This window comes from Corvus moneduloides, chromosome 5 (genome assembly GCF_009650955.1).
Source record: "Corvus moneduloides isolate bCorMon1 chromosome 5, bCorMon1.pri, whole genome shotgun sequence".
NCBI lineage: Eukaryota > Metazoa > Chordata > Aves > Passeriformes > Corvidae > Corvus > Corvus moneduloides.
The window spans coordinates 21496594-21520555 of NC_045480.1; the positions used below are offsets into that span (position 1 = coordinate 21496594).

General features: G+C 33.2%; 1 long non-coding RNA gene across 1 annotated transcript in view; it reads left to right on the plus strand.

Annotated features, from left to right (window-relative positions):
• The window catches only part of LOC116444772, a 34612-nt gene extending 12061 nt beyond the window's left edge, over positions 1-22551 (plus strand). The window contains exons 3-4 of the long non-coding RNA XR_004240482.1: positions 9144-9206; positions 19936-22551. This is a non-coding gene — a long non-coding RNA (uncharacterized LOC116444772). The remainder of the gene's footprint in view (positions 1-9143; positions 9207-19935) is intronic.
• Positions 22552-23962: the final 1411 nt, after the last annotated feature.

The following is a 23962-nucleotide window of genomic DNA, read 5'->3' on the forward strand; positions in this document are numbered from 1 at the left end:
TTTCTTAGCAAAATTCTACAAATGCAGAAGAAAGGTAGTCTTACTGCAACCTAAAGGTAATAAATAATTATTACTTATTAGATTTTATTAAGCTTCTTTTTTTTTTTTCAAATAATGTGTTAATAGTTAAACAAATCCAAGCCTACTAGTAGTATTTCTGGGATAAGAAATGCTTTTTCATGGAATGCAATGTTTTTTCAAGAAAATATGAAGGAAATTATTTATAAATAAGATAATAGATCACACTTTTCTTGTACTTGTATTTCCCCTGCCATTACTGAATGATGGACAAGATCCTTGGGTGCAAATCTTTAAGCTGTATTCTTAGAAAAGGTTTAATCAAGGCCTATCCAGTTTATATCTTATTTCCTTTAGAAAACATTATGTCTCAGGAAAAGCAATTTGAATACAGAGACACAAACACATTCATAATATGTAAGACAGTATCACTGAGGTGTCCTAAATACAAGGAGCAAAAATTTATCCCAAATGGTGATTTTTATGATGCTCAAACAGACAGAGCTCACAAACACCTAATCCAAATTGAGGCAAGTATCACCTAGTTATCAATTATTTTTAGATTTGATTGTATCCTTTCTGAAGGCATTAGTAGCATTACTTTCATAGAACAGTAAAAAAAACCCAGAATGAATAGATTTATGCTGCTCAAATAAAGCAGAAATCAGTGTGCATCATGATGGCAGAATCAGGTCTTATGTGATCATCTGGATGGACTGAAACCTTGAAAAAACATAATTATTAGGCATCCTTCCTCCTTTTGTATTCTGAACTGTAAAAATAGGGATGCAATTAGACATTTATAATGCATCTCTCATCAAATATGCTATTTTTATTTTAGTGGATTGTGCTTTTTTTTACATTATGTGATTATTTAGATGTTTATTTGGTACCTCCATTACAATGGAAATATGCTTAGAGCTATACTGAATGATTTTGCTATCTTTTCTGTTTATCTTACTGGATCTTTAAAATTTTTTTTATATTTTTATGTGCAATATGAGTAAAACAATTTGAGAAAATTCTTACTATGTTGAGAATGGAGATGAGGATTTAACAATTTTATCAAACTATTTTGTGCAGCCAGTTTCACCTGTCTTCCTAGTCAATAAATGTCTTGATTATGGTTTGGGATAAGGAATTGAGCCAAATGTAAAGATTCTCCTTTACTTAGACACCATTTTTAAGGGAAAATATTCAACACTGCTTTTCATATTTTAGGTATTTTTATCAAAACCAAAAATCAAGATATTGAAAAAAAGTAAAGGACAAAATTTTCAAATAGCATTACATTAGCAGCCCAAAGTCCTATTGAAATTTATTTGTGTGAATTTTGTCCAACTGCTGGGTGTATCCACCTCTGCCACTAAATCCTGGAACGTTGTCTCTCTTTTTCTGATATTGTTCTTTATACCAGGATAAAACATACCTTAGTATAGCATAGCATATAGCATAACATAACATTACATAACATAACCTCTTCTCCAACATAGCTTCTTATCCAGGACTTTGCTAGAAGGTGCTATGCCTTCATTGGAGCAATGACACTTTGATAAAGCACTAGGGCAATACATCATCAAGGAGCTTCATAGGGTGATGTATTAGTGTAATACATCAAAATGCCACTGCTCTTGAGAGGTTTGATCCTGCTTCTGTTGAAGTCTGCAGATTATTAGCATTGTGTAAAATGAAAAGAAGGATCAGGACCATAAGCATACAAAAATATTTTTATATTCTCATCTTTCCATCTTTTCAAAATATTTTGAACTGCCACATTTAGTATCTTAATTTAGTATTTTAATCAAGGTTTGTATTATATGATCTAAGAAAGACATAGTAGACTATGAAATCTGTATTTCTTTTTCTTCCCCTCTATAATCACTGCAGATTTATAGGATAATAAAGGGAGAGGATTTTGAGTTTGTATGGCTTACACTGTGAGATTCAGTTTGTTGCAGTGGGAATAAAACCCTAAGCACTGGCAGTGTAAAACAGATTTGTTGGAAATGCCCTAACAATCTGAGACTATAACAACAGCAATAATGGCCTAGGCCAAAGAGCACATATACCAGCAGTATCCTGCCCCTGACAATGCCTAAATGCCCCTTTCTTAAACAAGAGAGTAAAAAACCCATAAAAAAACCCAGAACAATCATGTTGTTCTACCCAGTGTTTGGCACATTAAAAATTTTTCTATCCTCTTTGCCACTTTCATTCTCAGCCTCACAGAATGCTTTCTACCTACCTTTTTATAACCTCCTGAGACCTACCAAACCACCCTGAGGCAGCTCAGAGCATTGTATGCAAAGGTTTGAGATGAATGGGAAATCAAAATTATTACTGTTGCTGAATGACAGAGATTGTACTGCATAAATTTTCTGCCATTCTTATACCATCTTTCCCTGGACATGTCACTCTAAAAACTAGCTGCCAAATATGTTTGCATCATGATAGTTCCTAATAGTGAGTTCTGGAACTGCCTTCTTTCTGTAAAGGAAGTGTCATAAAAAGCCCCACGTATTCACATACATATTTTTCTTGATGTAAAATCTACTTCTGTATTGTTGTGTAATAATTTCTACCAAGTCAAATTCACCTACCCTAGTCAATAGAATTTGAAGGCTATCTGTGATTTAAGTCCTTGCCAAGACACTGAGCTATATTTCTAATATGATTTTAAAATGAGATGCATTATTTAAAATTATTTAAAAACAAAACAATATTTTAAAATATTTTAAAATGTACTATTTAAAAATGTAATATCTAAAAATCTTATGCATGAGGCAAAATAAATACATATATTATATTATTATGCAATATAATTATATATTATATAAGAGGCTGTGGCACATGACTCACCTCCGGTATGCTTTGTGCACCTGTACAATAAGTAGGAGACATAAAACAGACAACAAAAGTACAGACAGTAAGACACATAATTAAGACAGCATTTATCTGCTAAGCAATACTGTATAACATTTCAGGATGGACTTCATTTTTTTTTCTAGTTTATGCAGAAATTAAAGCCTAAGAAAACAAATATTTTGCAAAATGTTCCTCTGTTAGGATTTTGAAACCTGGAAGCTATTATGACATTATGAAAATCCTTACATTTTAATGTATTAACACCTGAAGTTTGGTGTTCAGTTTTTGTTTCTGTAGCAGTATATGTCTCTAAATAGTATAATTGCCATAGACATTATGCCAAAGGAAAAACAAACATGGAAATATGAAAGCCATTGAAGTGAAATTCAGAGAATTTTTGAAGCTTTTTGTCTGTAAGAGTTGCATTCGATCTTTAGTCTTCAAAAAAAGTCCTTGAAAATGTAGCCAGATATAAATGGGTAGAACATTTATTGAGCAGTTTTTTGAGAAACCAGTGTCTTAACTTTTGGTTTCCTGGGTACTTTCAAATGTCGAAGTTTAGCTTTTGCTTTTTTAATGACAAACTGCAATAAATATGCTTTAATATGCTTACTCTTTTTTTACTTTTTTTCTTTTTTTGAGACAAACTAAAGAAAATTAATTCACATTTATAAAGCTGTCTACTTTTTTTCCTCTTTGGATATTGAAACTGTAGAACTGAAAAACATGTTTTCCCCAAGTTTGTTTGGATACAAGATACCATAAAGTAAAAGGTTACTTGATAATTTCAGTATCTGAGTCACAACATTCTATAAATACTGTAAAGAGGAACTCTGGTTTATGGGAAGAATCAGTACATATGACAGTGCATTTTTCTTTCTAAACCAAATAGGCTCAACAACAACTGAAAAAGAAAATACTATGTTACAACCTCATGGTGCTTGTTAATTTCATAATGAGTCTTTGGAAGACTATGTATCAATGGAAATTATAGTAAAAAGTTAAGACATAGAGAAATTCCACTTACTGCCAACAAGTTGTAATGGAAATTTAGTAGAAATTGTGCAGTTTTGAGAGGGAATAAGAATTAGAGGAAAGATTAAGTAAGTCATCTTTCTTTAAGAATTCACATCCAATAAATGTATTTCTTAGGAGACTGGAAGAAAAATAACCTCTCAAATATCACTTAAAAAACCACAGCTGTCACATGGCTTACTTCTGGATTTTGAAAGACAGCAATGGAAATCGAATATAAAACTCAAAGACAGCATAGAGATTTTGAGGTTGTAAAACCAGAAACCTGTCTAACAAAAAGTGAACTTCTAAGCAGGTGTAGTAAAATCTGTAGATAACCTGAAGGTTATTCTGTCCAAATTAATTGGTGTAGTCACTCAAGTATCTTTATCAGTGTAGCTTCATCATTAAAATCTGAATATAGGACAAAATAATAGGGTTTTTAGCCTTAAATGTCATTTTAACATCCAAAATTCATGGCCAAAAATCAAAAATAATAGAAATTACAAGATGAAGACAAATTTACACACAGAGTTGGAGGGGAGCAAAACCTTCTGAAAATGAAAAACAAAATGAGTGCTGCAGGAGAAACGGGCAACACACAGCAGAGATGTTACCTAAGTAAAAGAGTAGCACAAGCTCTTTCTCCACTGTCTCTAGATAGTAGAATGCTGAAAAAGTAACCACTACAAAAGAAATCCATAAGGAAAAAGAAATGTCTACAGAGTGGTACATTCAAAAACTGTGAAGAAGAGCAGAGGAACTAGGGAAGTTTCACAATTTTTAACAATGACCTAGAGAAAAGAGATTCTCAAAAACTTTGAATCCATGCTAGTAGATGTAATCTATGACCTGTAGCAATTAGCTGAAATTTCTACTATATTGAAATAAGAGTTTTTTAATTAGATATTAACAATAAGTGAGGGATTTTTTAAGGGCAAGTGACTTTCGACCTAGCACTGAAGTCAGGGGGAGTTTTAGCATTGTTTGCAGTGAAAATACAGTAAGGCCACAATAAACACCTTTGAATAACCTAAAGTGTTATGGTCTACTCTGAGTTTAAAAATAATCAAATATAACTTTAACAGGAATAATTAAAGAAAAGTTTATACCAGACTACATAGATTATATATATATACACACTACTACATAACCAATGGGCAATGTTTATTTTTAAAAACTTTAGATATTATTTTAATATGAATTTATGTAGCATAGGGATGAATCTGCATGTTACATCAAATATAATTTATAACAATTTTACAGTTCAATATCAGAACATAGGAGTTATGTTATAGTAGATTCTCAACTGTAGTCTGGGCTGCGAAAAGCATAATGTGTTATTTGTTTCTGGTTTTTCACTTTGATTCAATAAGCTTCCTGTCTGATGTCAGTATCTATTCCTCAGCTTAACTGAGAGCATACAGTCCTGAAACAACTTAGAATGTTTCTTTATTCAGAGAGGCATGCTCAGTTATCAGATCCAAAACATAGCCACACAATAGCCACACTGTAGAAAGTTAACTCTATCACAGCCAAACCCAACACATTCAGTGAGCAGACTTTTCAGAAATGGTAAATTAATTTAGTGTTTCAGTTCAATGATACTGCACCAGGATCATGCAGAAGACATTTTATTCCAGGAGTCAATGAATTTGATCAGTCTATGTGTGCTCTGTTAGGGCTGTACTTAGGGCATGAGAAGTCTGTATCCGTACAGTAATACAGTTGCTAACTTATAAGGAGGAGTAAGCTCGAGGTCGAGGTATGTAATGCATTGATCCTGACTGGGAGACCATTGTACATGAGTTGCTGATGCTACAGCATTTAACCACAGTGATTAATTCCAGGCCTGTGCTGTGCTGCACATTCAGTATGGCCTTTTGCTACACAGATCACTTGACCACAGGACAACCTCACACAGTTTCTTGGAAAAAAGGAGCCTGAAGACAGGTCCCACTTGTTACTGACAATTATGCCACCTGTGTGGCCTTGCCTTTACCTAAAAGTGAGATCAACATTTAGGAATGGAATTCTTCTCTTTTAAGAAAATTATGTAATATCTGGAGTGATCAAAAAGAAGGACCTTTTCTCCCTGTGCCTGTTCTTGGAACACCTATTTAGGGTGCATCCAGAGTGGCAGAAAATGGGGTTTCCACCGTCTGAAGAAATATTTACCTGCTATCTATATTCCTCCTTTTATTCTATCTTATTAAAACAGCCATTTTATGAAACCATTTGTTGTTGAAACTTCCTTATCAGGATCCAGAAAGAACCCTGCACCATGTCTCTCCCTTGCTTCCCACCCCCTCTACAGAACTTCTCTTCCCAAAAAAAGCAAACTTAAAATCATAAATACCTTTCAAGACTCTTTTTAACAATAAGTCACATACTACATTATGATAATACAGCTTGTAGACCAAAAGTTCATTAAACAGTCAAAATCTTGATGATACTGCATGAAAGTATTCTGCAAGATATTTCTCTTTCTAGTCATAGCTGATAAATGTTAGGAACCATTTCTTCTCTCCTGAAAAAAGTCTTTTCATGTACCTGTGACCAAAGACCAGGAAGTAAACTCTCCAACTGGTTCATTAGGGTAGGAAGGCAACATTAGTTTATTGCAGCACTGGCTGCATGGAGAATTGCTCCACCTAGTATGCACACCCAGCAGCCTAAGAAACCAGGTTATGTTCAGGAAACTAATACATATTCATTACATTTCCTGAATACATACATATATGTTAATGATGTCTGGGGACTTCTTTGGATATGAGTAGGGGTCTTTTGAGGGTCAGTGGTTATCATTTGGGGAACATTCCCATTCCTCAAATTTTTCTTTTATGGTACTGAATCTTCTAATGAATCTTTTCTCTTTGAGAATATCCCAAATATGTGGTCAGATCACTATGTACTTCTCTTAACATCTTTGGTCTGGCACAAAATTTTAATTCTTAAAACTAAGTTATCTGCTTGTACATATTAAGCCCTGGTATAGGTAAACAGGAAAGTACTTGCTGGTACAGATGTAGGGAGTTAACACAAAATTACATTAAACTCTTGCATTTGTAGTAAGCACTTTATGGTACAAAACTAAGCATTAATCACAGACATAGGGATCAAACACTCTTGTACTAAAATTAAAAGAACTCTCCAATATCTTCCCCCAGTGCTGCACAGACTCCTTTCTTTTAAAAGAAATATTACTTGTTTGGTAAATGCCTTTCTTGTTATGCCATAACAAGATGTGTAGCCACACTAAGAAAACTCTTTCACTATAAACATCTGGAATTTACAAATAAAATTCTTCAAATGATGTCACATTTAATTGTTTTTTATCTGAGATTTATTCACACACCTTTTAAAAGCAGAGTAAATTTATTCTTAGCTTCTGTTAGGGGTCATGCTCTACAGAAAAATTTTTGAGAGGTTGGCATTGTTGGCAGATAACCTTATGAGGTCGATTTGAGATCTACATAATCTCAGAAGTGCACTGTTGCACTGTAAAATGTTGTAGCTGCAGTTACAGAAAGGCTTTATCCTGCCTGAAGCCGTGTTCTATGAGCAAAGGATAGGGTGTTCAAACAAGTCCCTAATATATACTGTTGTAAGTGCTTGTCATAGTTTTTTGTCTGAACAGAACTTAAAAAAAAATGTTGCGAAAGTCATGATGGAGATTTTTTTTCACAAACCACTCACTACTGGAAAATGGGTTTTTTTGCATAGCAGAGAAAATAGCAAATGGAAATGTGATATTTAAATACATTGATAAATTGTGAATACTGTGAGCACTTCCATTTATGTATGTTTCTCATGGCCAGCATGCTTTGATTAAACTGTGTACCAGAAAGAATAAATGTAAATAATATATGTTTGTAATTTAAAAGCAAAAACTTTTAAACACTACAGAATAGCAATGACTACTGTTGATTTTTTCCACCAGAATCTGTTTCTCACACTTTCCACATAAAACCCTTAAGACTTCTGAGGTTCTTTATTGACACTTCAGTATCATCTGCTTAACAATCCATCCAGTTTCTCCTAAATAGACCTCCAAGAATTAAACTCACATTTTTTTTTAAATGAATCGATAAAAAAGGATTATGCCGTCTTTTAAGCAAGTATCTATAACACAGTCTGAAATTATTTCCATAAAAAGAAGAAAAATATAGCTGAAGGTCCTAAATATCTTATTTCCTACATATAGAAATAATTTGTGTATCCAAAGATTTCAGCTCTGCCTCAGCTGACCCAATAAGCACATCATAATGGCAATCCAAGATGTCAGTACAGTCCTATTGTTTAGGGTTCCTGAAGGTTCTAAAACACCTCAAAACCAGTTTAAAAATATGTGATTCATAAAGCTTCCTGTAATATCAGACTCAGAACTGTTTACACTTAGACAGTGTGTCTGATATTGAGAATATATTTGAATCATTCAATAAGCATTAAATCTGAAAACTGCATAATCTTATCAGAAGACTGTACATGAATAACATTGCTCTAGGTTCTGCAACTAGTCAGAATAGTTTCCTGACTTTCTAGGGGGTTTTGTTTTTTCTTGTTTGTTCTGACACATAATAACTTCTAAGCTTGTTTTTATATTAAAAGAATAACAAGAACTAAAATGCAATATAATACTGTTTACACAAGAACACACAAGAAGTTACTAACCTAAACAAAATCATCAGCAACAAAAAAATCAATGAAAATTTACCTTGCATTTGTACTTGATTGGTAATGAACAATTTACCTTCATGACTACAATGTACAAATAATCTGTTTGATTTACTATTCAATTTAAATGATGCAGCTAGGCACAAAATCTTGTTTGGAATATTGATGTCAGAATGAATTAAGTGTAAGGTGAGGTAAAAAGACTGGGAATATATCTTCCTGCGTCTAAAAGCATTGTTAGTCTCTGACATCATGATTGGATCTGCAAAACCAAATCAAATATATGCATACACATTATTTTAGGGTGTTTGCACAATACAATAAATTGCTATGGTATGCCCCTGGAGATAACGAAAATGGCAAACTGACAAAACAGAGAATACAAGATTGACATTATACATAAAATTCTTATCCTGGAAAGCTGTAAAAAAGCCTGAGTAACTCTTTAAACCCAGTTACATCTTTTCAATAGTATCCACTACTAGGAAATACTGACCAATGATTCAATAACACAGAAGAGAAAATGATCAAAAATTCATTCATGTAAACCTAATTAATTTTGTTTTCAGGTTCTCATTTCATAAGCATAAGAAATGGAGATCCTTTGAGAAGCAAAAAACACTCACTTTCAGGTATGTGAGGTTTTGGCATTTAAGCATACTGACTTTTTAAAATCAGGTAAAGTACCTTTATATTTAGGTGATGTTGCAACTGAAATCATGAGACCACAGTTCATTGATTTTAGAACATAACCCTGAATTACAAGAACTGATAATTCAAGAAGCAGAATGAGCTAATGAATTAGTCTGTTTGGTTCTGCATAATCCCATACTTGGTATCACTCATCCTTTGAGAAGTGTTTCTACCACAGAAGTCAGTAGTAGAAATAGCATTTAGAGGGGCATACAAAATGTTGGTATTTCTTCCAGAAACAAACTCTATATAAAATTTCTCAAGCTATAAAGATATTTCGCTTGTGAGAATAAGTGCATACATATATCCCACGTCCACAGCCCTTTTGATAGGACGACTTTCCCCCGATATGAAAAATTACAGTACTCAGAAAATTTGTAAATATTTTGAGACTTCCTGTGGAGTGAGTGGCTCTGAATCAGGCATCAGACGTGGTTTGGAAACACATTCTCCCTGATGATTTTTCAGGCTAACAAGGTAAATAATATACTCTGTACAATTACTGCAGGTACTTTTCTTCCTTTTTTTGCATGATGAGAAACCAGGAATCTGGACTAAATCAGGAGACATTAATTAACTTGCACAATAAATTCAATGCATCAGCTAAAATGACTACTTACAGCTTTCACCTCCACTGTCATTTTGAATGGTATCAGAATGAACTTAATTTGAAGAGCAAAGATGCATATAATGAAAGATTTCCTTCTGTTTGAATTGATCATTAGTAATAATGTAGGGACCTTCATCTCATTTAACATTCTCCTATTTATGATCATGCCTGTGTGTATCTTTTGAGCTATGAAACAGTTTCCATTGTGTCAGTTGTAATGACTCAAAACTGTTAAGTTCTTAGTCAGCGGTATATCGCACATTCTAATTTTTGCAAACACAGTTGTGCTCAAATACATAAGGTAATCCAAGATACTTCTACCATAATGCCCAGAATCCTAAAACTATAGTTATGCAAGTTTTCATGTTCATATGTTTTTACCAGTTAAGTAACTGATAGAGGAATGGTTATTATAAAAGTGTGATCTCAGGACTATAGATGCCATGTTGCCCCAAACTACCATTCCTGTCTGAGATGGTGATATTTAGTAGTCTGAATAATACTCTAAGGCCTTTAAACTGAGGAAGATAAATTTCATAAATTAGTTGCACACAGAAATAAATAAAAACCAATGCTTCAGTAATTTATCCAATTTCAACAATATAAATGCAGTCTATCATGCAGTGACACATGTTGCCTCTGAAGAGCCTGTTGACTGTAATTCTTTGAATGACATAATCTACTTGGTCTGATGGGGAAAGCAGATGCCTGGAATCATAGTTCAAATTCCATCACAGTCAGTATATTTAGTTTGAAAATTATATTTCTCTAACAGTGAAGCTGTTTGATACTGGAATGCTATTGTGTCCCTCTTTCAAAATCTGTTGACTTTTGTTCATGAGAGTCTATGAATCTGAAGTAAGAGGGATCCTGATAAGAAGGGGAAAATGTAGATTTTAATATCCTTGTGGGTTTCACCATGAAACTTCTTAAAACATCTTAATGGAGGAAAACAAGATCTTATACATTAGGTGCATATGTCTATATGCACATTAATGATGTCCATAGGTGTTGACATGCCTGTTATTTTCAACAGACTGAAGTTTACATATATATTGCACATATATAGTGAGCTAAAATAGAATGATTTTTTCTAAGAATATTTTGTGCATGAAGAGTGTCCTTATATTTCCTTGTCACTAAGCAGACATTTTTTTATAAAACATAGATAAAACACATTAAAGAAACTAATTTTTCTGTGTCTTTAAGGGAAACATCTGATTCTTCAATTTAATAATTTCTTAACACTATGACTTTAATGCTATGGGTGAATACAGGTTGGAGGAAAAGTGGCTGGAAAGGGATCCAGCAGAAAAGGACCTAGAGATGCTGGTTGACAGCCAACTGAACATGAGCCAGCAGTGTGCCCAGGCGGCCAAGAAAACCAGTGGCATCCTGGCCTGTGTCAGCAATAGTGTGGCCAGCAGGGCCAGGGAAATGATTCTTCCCCTGTACTTGGCACTGGTGACACCACACCTCAAATCCTGTGTCCAGTTCTGGGCCCCTCATCAGGAAGGACATTGAGGTGCTGGAGTGTGTCCAGAGAAGCGCAAAGGAGCTGGTGAAGGGTCTCGAGCAAAAGCCCTATGAGGAGCAGCTGAGGGAGCTGGGGTTGCTTAGCCTGGAGAAAAGGAGGCTCAGGGGAGACCTTCTCACTCTCTAAAAATACCTGAAAGGAGGATGTAGCCCAGGGGGAGTTGGTCTTTTCTCACAGGTAACAAGTGACAGGAAGACAGATATAGTCTTTAAGCTGCACCAATGGAGGTTTAGATTGGACATTAGGAAGAAATTCTTCACAGAAAGGGTGGTTAGACATTGGAATGGACTTTCCAGGGAGGTGGTGGAGTCACCATCCCTGGAGGTGTTCAGGGAAAGACTAGACATAACACTTAGTACTGTGGTCTAGTTGACATAGTGGTGTTTGGTCATAGGCTGATCTTAGAGGTCTTTTCCAACCTAATTGATTCTGAGATTCTGTAAATAGAGAATGGCTACAAGAAATTTACTTATGTAGATATTGCTGTAGAAAAGATCAGTTGAACAAAGTCTGAGAAGTAGAAGATTACAAGGTGAGAAATATTTTAGAATAAAATATAAGTATTTTCTCAACTGCAATAGTATAAATCCCAGAAGACATCTATAAAGATAGAATAGGAGATACAATTTAATTCCTCTTAAAAATAATAGTCTGGTTACAAAGATCCCAGAAGACAGTGCTCTGTAACGACAGAATATACTAACAGCAAGAAATCCATGACAGATCTGGTGAAACTTGGAGAACTCTATTATTCTATGCCTTTGTGAAATATCTATTAATAAAAAACCAACAAAAACCCACAACATTAAATACTGTGCATCTGTTAAGTTATGCTGGCAAAATGATTCCTAAGAGTGATACAATGTAGACTCAAACCACACATCAGGAATCAACTGGCAGAATAACAAGTGGGGGTTTGTGCCAAGGAGATTTAAGCAGATGTTTATTCTATGACAACTAACTGAGAAATTACTTGAGCATAAAGATAAGGGAACTACATAATGTTGTTATTGATTTTTAAAAGGCACTTGGTAGAGTGTGGCAAGGGGATTATTCTGCACCTTGGAGTATTAGTCCTACAAATCCAAGAGCAATTACCCCTGAATTTAATAAGAATACATAAAGCACAAAGAAAATGAGCAACTTGTTCTCTGATTGTTTTCTCCTCAGATATTTCTTTTCACCTCATTTAGTCAACCATATTTTGGGTGCATCTGGGTAGACAGCTTAAGTAAAATTGCCAGGTCTGATCTCTGCTTTCTAGCTGTATTACCAAAATAGCTCAAGTTTTTAGAGCCATGTCATCAAATCCTTGAAGACAGTTTAAGGTTTAGATTTCAGACTAGGAAAAGGTCAGGAAATACTGTCTGGACAAAATGAAGCTAGGTAGAGAAAACAGTAAATTTGAACCAGATACAGATTAACTGCTTCAAATTAAAAATACTACATATAATAATGGCATAAGAAAACAAGAGCCTTGACTTAATTGACCCAGCAGTAGGGAAAAAAAATAGGGAGTCTGAAAGATATATCAAACCCACGATCTATAATGTAATGAAAAAAGTTATGCTAGTCATGTGTTAGAATTTTGTACCTCAATCCCTGAGAGAAGGCATTTTAGTAGACTAAAAGCTACATACAAAATGTGTGTTTTGGGACATTAAACCCTATGGCACCTAAAGAAGTCAATGTGCCTGAACCTTTTAGGATGATGAAAACTCAATTCTTTGTACACTTAATAGAGATTCAGAAAACAAGCACTATATTTGTTTTCACAGTTCTTTGTATTCAAGAAATAGTGTGAGTCAGTATTGCAGAAAAATATGAACATTTTATTCTACATGAGGATACATGCTGCTTGGAATACTACTGCAAGCATATTTTGCATATTATGAGAGTGCAGTTGGGATTGTAGGTATAAGCTGTTAATGATGCAGTTTTTCAGGTCCTCTAGTGTTCACAAGCATCACCCATCACTGTTCATGACTCCCTCCCAGGCTCAAACAGTGGAATTTATGCTTAATTAAATACAGGTTCACTAAAACAGAGTGAGAGAGACATGAGAAATTATCTTTTTTTAAAATTTTAACAGATATTTGGCTAACAAAAGACTCTCTATTACAATAAATGTAAGCTAAATACAAGGGAACAGGTGCAGCAAAGTGAGGTAAGTCTATAACCCAAACAGTTATAGTCTGCTTAAAATAGGACTTTATTTTCCAAATGGCAAAATGAAAAGCACTGCTTAAGGAATTAAATACTATTTTAGCTGAAGAAAAAAGAAAGTAAGAGAATAGCAAAAATACTTTCTGAAATTTGCACCAAGATAAAATGAGGAGGAATTAATCTAGGAGAAAACAATCCACAGACAAAAATAGAGAAATGGTCACAATTAGGAAGGATATTGGGAATCAGAAGAGAACTAACAAAGGAAAGGGAAATGGACTAACCTGCAACAAAAGCTGCACAGTACTTTGTAGCTCTGAAGATATGGGGCAGGGAGGGGACAGGGAGGAAAATAAGAACAAAATATACAAGGTATAGTTTCAAGACAATCAAGATGTAGCCCCTAAGCTAAACAAAATTATTGTTTCACTTTTCAGCAAGAAGAATCTTGTTAGCTGATTGAAATGTATCATTCTTGTGGGTCCCTTCCAATGCAGAATATTCAGTGGATCTGTAAATCTGTGACTAAAGATAATCCCACATGACACCAACAGTACACATGAATGAAGAAAAATATCATCTGAAGAAGCTTTGACACTAAGAATAGTTAAAAGAAGATAAAATGAAAGCACCCATACTGTAACAAGGATATGCTTACTGTAGGATTCATTCCTCTTGAGAGGGCATCAGTATTTAAACTGAGGTGTGGGAAGAAAAGTAAACATAAAATGAAAGGGCATATATTTAAGATATAATTGGGAAAATTTTCTAAGCTAAGACTACACAAAACTAAATTTTTGGGTTTCGAATATTTACAGGTTACCAGCCTCTGAAGGCTAGAAATATTACTGGTTTTCAGGAAGTAGCTCGAATGTTTTTAAAAAGGGACCATTTGATTGTAGCCTAAAGCACTAGTAAATGGCCCTTTGTTACCTTTGTTACTAATGTTATGTCCCTAAGGTAAGAACCATCATTAGAGACACCACCTCATTTTTATAATGAGAAATATTTCCTTACGTGCAGAGGCAAAATTGCTGTTAGTTATTTAGACTTTTCTATGATATTGTATATTGCTTATATTTATATATCATGCAAATGACATCATCAAGCAATATTTACTAATAGAAAATTGTCTGAAACTGAACTCAGACTTTCTTAATTGAATTCTTGACTTGTAGCCTTTTATTGCAACTTTGTAATCTGTAAAGTGAATGTAATGATTCCTCCAGTGTAACGTCTACGTACATTCCTTTTCCATTTGAGGTTACAGTGACATTATTAGTCTTATTTTTGTATTTATTTAACTTATTTTGTTTTTTCAGCTCAGGTACAGCAAGAAAATATACAGTAATTGCACAACAGAAAAGAAGGGAACTGGAGATACAGTAAATTTCAGTTAAACTGATTCATCTTGAAAAATTCTAGAGAAAAAAACTTATGGCTGTGTGATTAATGGTACAGTAAAGCAAGTTATAATAATGCATTTATAGTTTTACAGTTATTGAAAAGCTGAATTCTTTCTTGAGTTTGAAAAGGAAAGAGTTATTGAGATTATGTGAGCCATTTTTTTGCATTTATTATATAGATATTTCTTTGTTTACATCAAATGCAGAGAATTTTAAAATCTATAAACTGATCCAGAAAGGATAGGGTATGAAAACAAGTTAAACAAGTCCTTTTTCCTACTTTAAATAGAAACACTATGTATTAAAATAATTATGAATATTGCTGTTTTCTTTTTAATTTGCTGTTTCGTATAAACTAACTTCATTTACCAGTAATTAAATGAAGAAAATTAAGGGAAATGCAAACAGTAATGATTTTCCACAACAGAAATTGGTGTGATGTAGTATAAATTAAGCTCCTAGTACCACAAATGCCTTGCATGACAAAGCACCAAAAAAGAAATAGCGTTGTCACCAGGTAATTATGTTTGCTACTGGGAAAAAGGGAGAAAAAGCAAATATACACACACACACAAACTCCACCAAGAGAAAACATTTTTAGTGTAAATTTTCTCATAGGTAAAAAATTTTCATGGACTTCAAAGGTTCTTCATCCTGTTTTTAGGCAAGAATTAAAGATGTTCTTGAGACATCTGACCAAATACAACAATCCTCAGAGAAAGCAATTGTTTATATACATTTCTGACAAGGAAGACAAAGAAAGAAAATATGAATCTTCTGAATAACTTAATTGGAATACCAGTCTACTATTTTTTATCTTTTTTTTCCAGGAAGGTGTTACCTTTGTATCTATCATTACTGAGTAGTGAACAATATAGCTAAACTGATGGTTTGGAAAATAACTAAAAATAAAATACAACAGATTTTGTTTGCATCACTTTATGATTCTTTTGCGAAGGCCATAAAAACCATACCACTTAGGTAAGGAGAAGTTTACATTCAGATCTGTGCCAAGAAACACTGTAGATGGTAACTACAGTGTTTGTAATAAGAAATTTTAAGGATAAAAGCCGAAGAATAATTGGCAACTGTGAAATCTTTCAATACAGATGTTATGCGACAAGATTAAATCTAATTTCCTCTCATGTATTGTTATAATAAATAACAATATCATTCCCTTATTAGGTGTAAGCAGAGCACTCTGATATTTCTATCTGTTTCAACACACTGCTGAAGAAAGGTAGCAGATGTCATGATAGGGAATGTCACAAATCTATCAATAGGAAAGACACTGCCTTCACAGAAAGCTGTTTATCTATCTTACACCTCATAATAAATTTACGTCATCAGTAGATAAACATGATTTTGATACAAACACAACTAGAAATATATAAATAAAAATGAAAGAAAAGGATAATTCAGTTGTAATCCTTGGTTATTTCTTTACAGATTTTTTATCTTTTTTATGTGGCACTTCCCTATAGCCTATAGTTTTAACATTCTCAACAATAATGTCTTATTATGAAGGGATATGCTTACATGGGCTCAGCAGATTTTTTCTTTTTTCTTTTTTTTTAATTATATGAGAAGGTTCTAATGAGAGTAGAAACTATGATTACTGCAATCTAAAACTCCAAACACCAGTAAAATAATGTATCATAAGACTTATATGAATAGAAAATAATATGGGTTGTTTAAGAAAACACAGCTTGATTTAATATAGCCTTTAGGCAAATATATTCCCAGAGGAGAAGGTTGAATAGCAATGATTTTGGTACCTATGTTACAAATGGCCACTTTTGATCAATTTGAAAAATTGCAAAGGTACCTGGTAGTATAAATAGTTTCTGAATGACAAATTATTTGTCATTGTAACTATCTATTAATGCTGTACCCATGTGTAGAACAAATCTCTTTGGTGATATTTTCTGAACTTGGTAAGGTGATGCAATATCTTGTTAGCAGACATCAGTTTAACTAATTTTTGGTGCAGTATTTGTACGGTATAGTAAGACAAATTAATACTTGATTACTTGTTTTAAGAAGTATCTTTTGATTGAAACACTGGAATATGGCTGAAATTTTCCACAAAGAAATTATATTGAAGAATTATTGAAAACATACATTTCCATTAATTTTCATTATTGCTATTAAGACCAGCAGTCTTGTAATTATGTGGATAATACAAACTCTCAAATACTTTAGTATTTTACCTGTATTTATTTTATCTTGAGGATCAGGATTCAAGGAGATCTTAAAATTTTAATAATCCATACTCCTATGATATAAAATGTTTCTAATCAAGTTGTAATATTGAAAAGATATTGTATAAGAATGCAATGATCGAGAAGTTTTATGGAAGCTTGTTATACGATTCTTTTAATTACAATTTTTTGTTAAGCACAGTCTAGTTCTTATCTAGGACTCCAGTTTAAGTTTTTTATAAGGTGCATTTTTCTATATATACAGAAGAATTCTAATCCATGTTTTAATTATCTGCCAGGAACCTTATTTTCATTCTGATCTATGCATTCCTTTGGTCTCCTGGTGCTTGATTCAAAGGTGATTTCAATCATTATATCCTACCTTGTGTTCAGGTGGTACTAACTGTGTAATTATTTCCCCCTGCACAAAATACAAAGACATGAGGCCTTTTGTCTTCATGTGAATCTAGTTCTATCACTAAGCTTCTGGATCCTGTAAAATAAACATAATCTGAAATCAATCTTGTCTGCATCTAATCTTAACTTTTATTTTTAAACAGGCAACTTATGAAAAATATTGTGGAAAATTTTTTTACAACATATTCTTATCTCAGTTGAAATCATTAATTTTTAAGTTCTTGACTTTGGCATAGTTCTGCATGAATTATCTGAGATAACTCCAGCAATCTCATTTTTACTGAATATCATAATATCATCAAAGTTTTAACATTTCCACAATCCTAAAAGCCATTAAAAAATAAAACAAAACAAAACAAAAACGAAAACAAAACACCCAAAAAAAACAAAACAAAAAAAAACCTAACCACCACACTGAAAGGTAGACTTCTGGTATATACGTTGGGTGAATGAATCTGATTACCTGGAAATTGCAATACTCAAGAGGTTAATTAACACACACTAGAATTTCTCAATATACTGCAAGCTGAATAGACGGAATAGTAGATTAACACTGATAAAGCCTCATGAGTTGAGTTAGGAATTTCCTTACAACCACTAATGAATAAAGATATGAGTGACTGAACTTTGGTTGCTTAGACTTCTGGTTTCATCTATTTAACAGCACAAGCCAATAAACAAGACACTTGTGCTCTGAAGGCTTGTTTTAAATCAGTATTGGGACAATGTTGAAAAAATCTGACCTCTCTCACTGTAGATAATTTCATATGAAAAGTCAGTATATATAGGGCTCATTTTATGAACTAGACATAAATAGTCTTATAAATGCAGAAAAAACTTAAACAGATTTATCATGGAAAATATTTAGAAGAAATACTATTCTGTAAGTGTTCAAATATGATATCTGATATTTAACAACAATCTCATCAGGACCATACAGTCCTGAATTAAAAGAAATACTAGTGGGAAGGAAGTAAAATTTTAAATACCTAGAATTAAATTTCTGTTGTTCTTCACCTTTCTGTCTCTCCAACTTGTGTTGGTTTCAACGGGATTTTTAGACAGCCAAGGTGCCTCAAAATTAGGGAATGTACATTGAAGTGCTTAAAAATATACTTTAAAGCCTATATTTCCATTTATGCCTCAACTGGAACTACAGAGTACCTAATGCCAGAAAAAGTTTCAGAACAAAACTTTCAAAATAATTTAAGAGATTTATTAGCTTGACTTTGACCTTCAAACCCACTAACTATGCTTATTTTTCATATTTCTAAATCTGTTTTATGTACATTCAACAAGGTTATCTACAGTTCAGTATGTATTAATTCCAGGATAATAATAAAGTGGTGAAAGTTAATTTTACATCAACAGTGACTGAAATATAATTCTTAATCTTACAATAATCCAACTAATGATTATCTTGAGAACAAGCAAATTTTATGCTATATCAGATTAAAATCGATCTAAATATTTAAAGACGCATGATGGATCAAAATTTAAGTAAAGAAAAAAGAAAAGATAGAACGCGAACTGACTGGACTTTAAGGTAGTGAATACAAGAGCTTCAATTTTTAAATTTTTCTACCTGGAAGACATACAAAAGATGAGAATGGTTGGCATTGTAGCACATTTCCCTACATTTAGAGTATAGAAAATATCCCTAAGCATGACAATAAAGGGAAAAAAGGGTTTGCTACAGAACTTTAAATTTGTGGTTTTTTCTGTGAAAAGCCTACTAAAACTTTTGTGAATTATACTGGATACTGAAGGAATAAATGCCTACCTCTAAATTTTGAAAGTTTTCCATTTAAATTACCTTTGATTCTAGCATTATTTCACTAGCTGGTAGGAAAAAAGATAGTAGAAATCAGATTACTAAACCTCTCCTCACAGGTTTAAGCTTAAATCAATGACACCATATCACATCTGGATGCAGCAGTGTGAGATTTTTTAACTTCTGAGTAGTTGAAAAAAAACATGTACTTGTCAGTATCTCTGGAGGAATACATCAGTGTCATACAGCTTCTGTAAACTTAGCAAGAACAAATAAGACAAGAATGAAAAGGTGCTTGATAATGGCATGAATCCATAGTGAAAAGCACCATGACCTGTGCCGAATCCCAGTGTTAAAAATATTTCTCTCCGTTTTTGTATGCACTTTCCTTTTTACAGGCTGTGAATAATATATTCAGACCAAATAACAAAGTATAGGTGTGCTATGCAAATATATATACTTATCATTTAATAAGCAACTTATTCACTAAATAAAAATTAACAGATTATTGCATGACATAAATTATTATCTTATTTCAATTTGTCTTATTCAAGTGAACTGAAGCCAAGAGAAGCAATATCATGAACAACAGAGATCCCGCTTTCAAGAGGAGGAAAACATCGTAAGAATATAAAACATGATGCAATGGAGAAGAAAGAAGACAAGTCTTTTTCAGCTCCAATAATTTTAGCAAAGGAGCTATCAAATCTGATCACCTTGACCTCCATACCGAACATTATCAAGGACTACAGACATCAATACTAACCATATGTCAACAGTAGGTCACAGCTAAGTTACCATTTTTTGAATTTTTTTTGAAGACTGGCAGCTTTTTATTTGTAGTGACAGTGATTCATAATACATAAAAATCAAACATTATCATGAAGTGTGCCATTAATGAACGGAATTAGTAAAGCACCACTTTAAAGCAAAGACTGGCCTGTCTTACCAGTCTTCTAAACACTGTCATCACACTGATGTCTAAATCACTGATATAGATAAATATCAATACAGACCTAGATGATATAAAGAGATATAGACTTAACTGCAACACAGTTACTTGTGCCACTCAAGTGCTGAAATAGATGATTAAAAATTTAATCTATGAACCTAAATATTCTCATCAAGGCAAAAAGACATCTTTTCATCAGAGATAATATTGTTACATAGTTTTCTTATTAATATTTAGAAGACTCTTCTGTCAAATATACAAACATACTGAATTTTAAAACAATTAGTATACAGCCAGTTTTGCTGCAACATTCTCCAAGAAAAATATTCACAAGAACATTCCCCCACCTGATCAAAATATAAATTCCCCATAAACATGCATATGGAAGGACAATAATCATATACAATCTTCACTTCTATTCTTTACTAAGAGCAAGCTTTTTCCTCTGAATGACTGTTAAACAAAGAGCATTAGCTGAGAATGCAAAAACATTCACTTTCATTGAGTCTGCAGATGCATCAAGTGACACAGAACAGTGTGTCACTGTTTCTGCTGCAGCTGCAAACCAGAGGGACCTGGGCAAGATGGAGGAAGAATGAGCTGCCAGGAACCTCATGAAATTCATCAAGAACAAATGCCAGTTCTTGCTCTGGGCATGACATGGTCTGGGACCACACCACCTGGGGGGCAGCTTGGCAGAGAGGGCTCTAAGGGGATGGTGCTTGATAGCAGGTTGGGCATGAGCCAGCAGTGTGCCCTGAAAGCAAACCAGCCAAGAGCAACCTGGGCTGTGCTAGCACGGTCAGGATGTGCAGAAGAATAGTTATTCTCTTCTTCTCACTGGTCATTAGGCTGTCAGTTTTGTAACCCACTGATTAACTGGAGTATGTTCAGGAGGGAGCCAGTTAACTGGTGGTGGGGTGGAGCTGGTTCAACCTGGAGAAGAGCTGAGTTTGAAGGAACCTAACATTAACACACCTTGCTGAAGGAAAAATGGAGTCAACTCATCACAGTGATGCAGGGCAGGCGGATAAGACATAGTGACCGTAAGTTTAAACAATAGACGTCTTCCCTGCATAAAGGAGAAACATTTTTCTGCATGAAGACAGTCAGGAACTCAAACAGAGTCCTCCTGAGGTTCCTTCTAAGTTGAATGGTCCCGGAATGTCATGTTTCTCTGTGTGACATCAGAAAACTACAAAGAGGCTGAAGACTGATTCTGTGATAAAAGAAAAAGAAAAGAAATCCAGACAAATGGAAACTCAAATGACTTATAGGACTTTGATGAAATTTATTTTAATTCCATTCTATTAGAAGTGAGATTAGATCAATGCCAATTACTATAGGAGTAATGAGACCTCATATCCTCTATCTAAAAAATGTCATTATGAATTTATAATATGAACAGTTCTTTCTATCAATTATGCAATTCTCTTCAGCAAAAAAATATGCAGACAAGTGCTCTCTTAATTTTAAGTCCTTTATTTTGTAAACTTCTGGAGTGGCTCTTGCTGGCTTATGACAACAGCAAATGAAATGTTATGAGTTTTTCAACAAGGCATGTTGTGAGATGTTATCTTTTATTGTTCCACAGTCTTTTCTTGGTGTAAGGAGAAGTAACAGTGAGACATTCCTTTCTCTTTTTTTTTTTTTTTTATAATTCTCAGCATGAGACCTAATTAAAACTCTAAAAAGAAAACTGCAGTTATATGTGTATGTATATACATATTTGTATACAATGTATATATCTAAAAATACATCCTTATGAAAAATCAAAACAGTCAGGTGTTCTTAATATTTTGCCCGGTTCTGTTTGTCTCAGAAGCTCTTTGCTCTTTGCAAAATGTGTGTGTGTAAATACAAACATATGCATGAAGACATGAACAGTCTCATATCTTGACTTAATGTAATTATGGAAAACTATAGCACCAAGTTAATGCAAGTTTGCCCTGTATTCCACACCCTGTATTTAACAGTTGTAATGTGAACATTTTTTTGTTTCCTATCTCACAAAGTAAATTCCTTTCCTTTATTCATGCCCACATTATGCAATGATTATGAAAAAATTATTAATATTTTATAAAACTCTAATAGGATTACTCTTCATTAGTCTTCATTCATCAGTTGTGAGTTTAAATGAATTGTAGAGAATTTATAGAAGAATCTACAGGTAAATATACTTATTTATCTTGATAAAATTCAATCATTTTGGAATCCAGATTAAAGTTTAGTAAAAAAAAAGTGTTGTTTGGTTGGTTTTTATTAATCCCTATTAATATTAATTATATAGTATTATTATGCAATTAATAGTAATCATTACAGCAGAATTGCAATGTCTCTTTAATTTATTAGTTATATGCCTTTTAGGATAGTTCATCTACAGTGTTGCAAATATTGACTAAGCCCCATTATCAAAAACTTATTTAAAACTCACAAAAGCAGCCTAAGTGGTTGTTTCTAAAAGGAAAATGTAGAGCTGTAATAATACTTTCTCTATAAATGTCATGTAAGGGAGAGAAATATAAAAAGGAGTTGAAATCTTGTACAACATGCAACAATTTTTTAAAAGGGCTACCTGTTCCATATGCTAATAAATCAAGCATAAAATTAACGTGTAAGTACTTTTCATAACCATGCAACAAAAAATAAAAGTGAAATCATTGTATATCCAAGCATTGCTTTGAAAAATCAGTATTTGCTAATTTACTAAGTAATTAATAATTAAATTATTAAAATTAAATATTTAATTATTTCCCCTTTATCAATTGAAATCATAATTTCACTTGAACAGCTGAAATCATCACACGTGGCTTCCCATTTATTGAATCCTTGCAGTGCATGAACTTTACCAATTTCCTTTCATTTTGATAACAGTCACTGGTTTCTCTGAAGTTCCAGTCTGAGATACAACTCACAGCAAAGGAAAAATCCCAGATACTTATAGCTACTTGACTTTAATTAAATCCACACTTGTAACCAATTGAATTAATTCTTAATTACTTCATTCAGTTTTGCTGTGCTTCACTGACAATCTGATGTTATTGATATTTGAGAAAGATAAGGATCAATAGGATAATTTATAGTGGATTGTACTATGGATAAAAATTTCTGAGCAATTCTGAAAATGAGTTTGAAAAGAACAAAATAAATAGGTTTTTTTTTTTAATTGATCTAATTGTCTTAAACTAAATCTTTAGAGAATTTTTAGTAATATTCTCAATATTTGCATTGGCATTAAGAAATACAATTAGTATCTGCACTGAATCTTTAAAAAATGTTTATAAATAGATTTCAGGGAACTCTATCTGGGCATTATTTTTGGATTCAGAATTGTGAAGCTTTGTAGTAGCTGTGAGTGTCAAGTATGACAGCTGTCATAGAACTTCCAGACCATACAGGTGCAAAATATGCCATAATCAGGTTTGAAAGCCCAGTATAAGTGTTGAGAAAGTAGAATATTGCTTATGCCTTTGTGGCATAGTTTAGAAAGCTTGTCAGATTTACTCTTAACTAAATTGGGCTGAAATTCAGGTCAGTTCAACAAATAAAGTATTTCCTAACCCATGTTTTCAAATCTTATGAATATAAATCATTTCTACCTATGAATGTACTGGGATTATTTGGAACAA